Source organism: Bicyclus anynana, chromosome 14, assembly GCF_947172395.1.
Source record: "Bicyclus anynana chromosome 14, ilBicAnyn1.1, whole genome shotgun sequence".
In the NCBI taxonomy this organism is placed as follows: domain Eukaryota; kingdom Metazoa; phylum Arthropoda; class Insecta; order Lepidoptera; family Nymphalidae; genus Bicyclus; species Bicyclus anynana.
In genome coordinates this window covers 8,253,897-8,259,250 of record NC_069096.1, presented here as the reverse complement: position 1 = coordinate 8,259,250, position 5,354 = coordinate 8,253,897, and the positions used below count along the sequence as shown (strand labels likewise).

The 5,354-nt window shown below is 36.1% G+C and overlaps 1 non-coding gene across 1 annotated transcript; it reads left to right on the top strand.

The window, feature by feature from the left end:
* Positions 1–5,031: 5,031 nt before the first annotated feature.
* Trnac-aca (transfer RNA cysteine (anticodon ACA)) lies at positions 5,032–5,116 on the top strand. Its single transcript is given in 2 exon segments — positions 5,032–5,069; positions 5,081–5,116. It is a non-coding gene; the product is annotated as a tRNA-Cys (tRNA).
* The last annotated feature ends 238 nt before the right edge of the window (positions 5,117–5,354 follow it).

Sequence of the window (5,354 nt, the reverse complement as noted above, 5' to 3'; positions counted from 1 at the left end):
CACCACTTTGGATCGTTGCAACCCTTTGCTAGAGACTTTTAAAGATTTATTTTTAGCGACGTTTCGTCACTGGGGATGATTTCTCCTATTATGATGACGTATAAAAAATTTTCTTTAAACTTGGACAGTTGAGGGTCTGGGACCTTTCGCACCAACCACATTTTAAATTCTATTATTGGCTACCCTGTCAGTCTACCCTGTAGTTGAATCATATCAAATTTAATTTATACAATGGAATAACGTTCCGAAATAAATCGATATTGATATAAAAGTTAAGGATTTCTTATAAAACTTAATTTAAAATCCATGTATTGCTCGTATTGTCAAATTAATATTTAAAAATTAAAATTTTCATGTAATCACATCTCAAATAAATATGATAATTTTTATTCAATCTAGTAGAACGATAATGATCAATTTAAGACCATTTAAAAAACATACATATAGCCAAATGTAGAACCTCCTCCTTTTTGGAAGTCGGTTAAAAATGTGACAACTTGCTAGTCAGGAGCGTGGTCTAATAAACTTGCAGCTTTCGTAAATTGAAGTATGTCTGGCCATCGCATGCAACAATTGCTCAAAGAGGATTATTTCGTAGAATGACAGATATACTTCGCCGTTTGAGGTCACACCGGTCACTACGATCGGCACACTCTGATCTTTGCTTCCTTTACACCTTTTTATACCATCTACCGTATCCCGCATTCTTATGACCAACTAGATATTTAGCACATCCTATGATTACGCATTTTTTGTATTACAAAGGGCACTAGGAGAGGAAACATCAACTACGTAATATAATTACTATTGAAAACCTTTTTACCTTGTTTTTACTGTTTTAAAGGTAGGCATGTAACAGACACATAACGAACAAGAACAAAAGACTTTGAAGGGTTCATTCAGTTCATTGTAAGTATTAGTGTGTCGACATGGTTGATCTACGAAGTCGTGGCTATAGGTAAAAAAAAGAAAAAAGATTGAGGTTTGCAATATTGATTCAAATTAAAAGTAAATGTTCTAAAAAAATCATTTCTTTTTTAATCAAAACGCTTTGAAACAGCTAGGTAAAGCTCCACATCCCCTCTCCTGTAAGGAGGGAGATCCCTCGAAACTCACTACAGGGCTTTTTGGGAACAAAGGTACTAGACTCCCAGAAGTATTGAGAAATTCCTAATACACTCAATCCGGTCCGGTATGTCTGCGGACGTGCATAATATCCGCTAGACACGCCGCAGCCGGCTCTGATGTCATTTGCGTAAAAGTATGACGGAATTTAATGCGCTTTTACAGTGTTGCACATTAAACATGACAGTAACAAGTGTGTAATAAGAGGCTAGGCGACATTAAGTACGAATCACGGACCTCACCGCAAGGCGATAATATTCGATTACAGTTTTACAACTAATGAATATGTGGCGTGAATAGTGAATAGAAAACTACCACTATGACTTCCAGGTTGAATCTTATCTAAGAAAGGATAAGTTTACATATTAAGCAAACTTTCAAAGTCAATGTCCTATATAAAGGGACTACTTACTTATATAAAATAAGTCTCACTGCCGCTGCGCTGTGCAAATGTTCAGAGGTTTCAATCTGCCTGATAGTATTTTATTGTCGTACTAGCGGACGCCAGCGACTTCATCCGCGTGGAATTTAGTTTTTCAAAAATCCCTAGGGAACCATGGATTTTTCCGGGATAAAAAGTAGCCTATGTGTTAATCCAGGCCATAATATATCTTAATACCAAATTTCAGCTAATTCGGTTCAGTAGCCGAGACGTGAAAGAGTAACAAGCATTCATATCATCAAAATCATCAGTTTTCGCAAATATCGGGAAACCATAGATTTTTTCGGGATAAAAAGCGTATCCTAATCCAGAGTAAAATCTATTTCCATTCCAAATTTTAGTCAAATCGCTTCAGTAGTAACTTTCGCGTTTATAATATTAGTGGATTTTTACAGAAAGTACTATTTTTGTAATTTCCGCGGGAACCATGCATTTTTCCGGGATGAAAGTAGCCTATGTGTTAATCCAGAGTGCTTAAAATTTATTTTTATTCCGAATTTGAGCCAAATTGCATCAGTTGCAGCACAAAGAAAAAACAAACATACACACTTATACACAACATTTGGCCTTTATAATATTAGTGTGATATGAGATGTCTTGGAGTGATAATTTATAATGAAAAAAAATTAACATAAAATAAATTTAGCTTAGATCAACTCAAAAAAACATTATCGCCGTCTTTACTTTCTACAACTTTTCCTTGTAAGTTCAATAAAATAAAAACAGCTAATATTTTATAGACTCTAGTTACTCGTTTCTCGGAATCCAAGTTTCATTCTCTTATTAAATCGGATCGCGACGCTGAATTCATTTTACATAAATGAATCTTCATTGTACAAGTAATCTGCGAATGAAACGAATTGATGATCGATCATTTTCACTTGTTGATTGCTTAAAAACTATGTATTTTACAGCATCACTTTCTGATAAATAAAATCACTTTCATTTATAGGTACTAGGTAGTACATCATTATCAACCCATATTCAGCTCACTGCTGAGCTCGAGTCTCCTCTCAGAATGAGAGGGGGTAGGCCAATAGTCTACCACGCTGGCCACGGATTGCTTCACACACGCAGAGAATTCTCTGGTATGCAGGTTTTCTCACGATGATTGATGATTTGAGTCACGAGATATTTAATTTCTTAAAATGCACACAACTGAAAAATTGGAGGTACATGCCTCGGACCGAATTCAAACTCACACTCCCCGGACTCGGAGGCAGAGGTCATATCCATTAGGCATTGGCATCGGAGGAATAATAAAGAGAGAAGGATAAAAAGTAATCGGAGTTTAATCCTTAGGAAATAATTTTCATTTACAGCGCTGGCCGGTAAGAAAATTTTATGAGGAGTGAAATTCCTTCAAAAGTTACAAAAAAGAGTTATTTTTTTTCTGCGTAACGTTCTTATACTTTCAGAAACACTTTTTTAACTAAGATATCTACCTGTTTCTTTCAAACTAAGCGAAAATCAAAACGCAAACTCAAAATTCATTTATTTCATTGGTTTTGAAATGTCATGTTATCTACGCCATGATTTAATGGTGGTGATTAAAGTCGAAAACTTAAAATGAAAGTGACGAGGGTACCAAACGTCCACATCCAACTCAGCCAAGCTTTAAGAGATCGATATTTAAAGAACGATTTGAACACGGTGCCTCAATCATATCATACAGTTCCGGATAGATCAACAAACGCGGCAATACTAAAATCCAATTACCTAACTAGAATTGGCATATCAAATTATTTGCCGAGCTAAGACAATGGCTCGACAACTTTACGATTTGGTAACGCGAAATGAATTTACTCCACGGCGCGGAACGAAGTTCAGTACATTCGATCTCTATTGTTTTAGGGATGTGCCGTTAAATTTTTAGAAGTTATCGATGATTCGACGAATTATATTAAAATTAATGATTCATCCCGTAAAGATGTTTCCTGTGGGATTTGTGAAAAACTGAATGCATGAGCGTCCGCTATTTCTAGGTAATCTAAAAAGCTCCGTCGATACTTTAAAAAGTCGATCAACATCGATTGAAATAACAAATCAAAAAATTAAAAGATTTACAACTTTTGGGAGAATCAAAGTTTGTTTATTTAATTTAAAAATCGGTTTACCATTCACTCATCTGTCCGTTAAATTATTAACATCAACGCGCACGCCGCACCAGTCACGCGTACCGAGTTGGTTGGATGACTACAATCACGTTTATATCATACTTATCAAAATAGCTTAATATTTACAAGCACTAACGTGGTCCAACCTCACGAAACAAGTCAATGGGATCATCAAGACATAGGCCTTTTGTAGGGAATTCCAAACATCACGATCCTGAGCCGCCTGCATCCAACGAATCCTTGCGACTCGCTTGATGTCGTCAGTCCACCTGGTGGGAGGTCGACCAACACTGCTATTTCTAGTGCGGGGTTGCCATTCCAGGACCCCAACGTCCATCGGCTCATCGAACTATGTGCTCCACCCATTGCCATTTCAGCTTCACGACTCGTTGAGCTATGTCGATGACTTTGGTTCTTCTGCGGATCTCCTCATTTGTGATATTATATGTTCATTCAACTCCAAATAAAAGGAAACGTATTCTTAAATACAAAAAAAATAGTATACTTTAATATTAATGGTAACCGTGATAACCACGTGGATATGTAACACACATATGAATCCCTCAGCCCTCTGCCTCCGATTCCGGAGGGTGTGGGTTTGAATCCAGTCCGGGGCATGCACCTCCAACTTTTCAGTTATGTGCATTTTAAGAAATTAAATATCACGTGTCTCAAACGGTGAAGAAAATCATCGTGAGGAAACCTGCATACCAGAGAATTTTCTTAATTCTCTGCATGTGTGAAGCAAAAACTTTATCTAATTATTAGTAAAAGTTTGATGCCATTTTTACTCGATATGATTAAGTCGATATTAAGTATGTTCAGAGTCGATAGATTCGAACAACACTCGAACACTATTTGTCAAGTCGAATATTCAAAGATAAATATTTGGTTATAAATCGACGCGTCTCTATTGTCTCTATTGAAGTTATTCTTGCCATTATTCCCTGTGAACGACATAATGCAACACAATACCCATAAGTAGATCGCTTTCAAAGTAAAAGATGCTCCATAACTCAGGCGCCCATGATCTAGAACTGTCACTCATAGTCTAGGAAGGCGTTACAGAAGTGTTCTCACTTCTCTCACCGCCTCCGTCGTTCGCCGAACATGTAGGTAATTGAAAAAGCAATGATTCATTTCTCTATAAACTATAAATCAGAGATAATAATTCAGATACATGAATTCTAGTGACAGATAGGATATAGCTAAAGAAAATCTATGTGTTTCCTACTTTCTTTTTTATTTCAACTGGATTTATGATCTTTGCAGTGACGACTACACCGATGAGAGAAGTATGACGTCATGTTTAGGATAGTCTAGCCAAATTAATCGCAACGTATTCAAGGCTCGTTAGCTCAGTAGGTTAGAGCGCCGATATACAAATATTCTTGACCATCGGAGGACGAAGGTTCAAATCCTTCACGAGCCAGACTTTTTCATAATTTTTTTTTATTTTTTTATTATGCTGGACTAAAAAGCTGCTCACAAGCAAACCATTCGTCTGGTATAATTTTTTTTCTTTCGTCTCTAATTTTGAAAAACGATTTATTTGTTATAGAATTTGTATATCATGACATACCATAAGTCTTTATACACTGCAACTATGGAAATAAGTAATTAATCATCTTAAATAATATTGTATTAATTTCCTATCTGTAAGGTCAAAT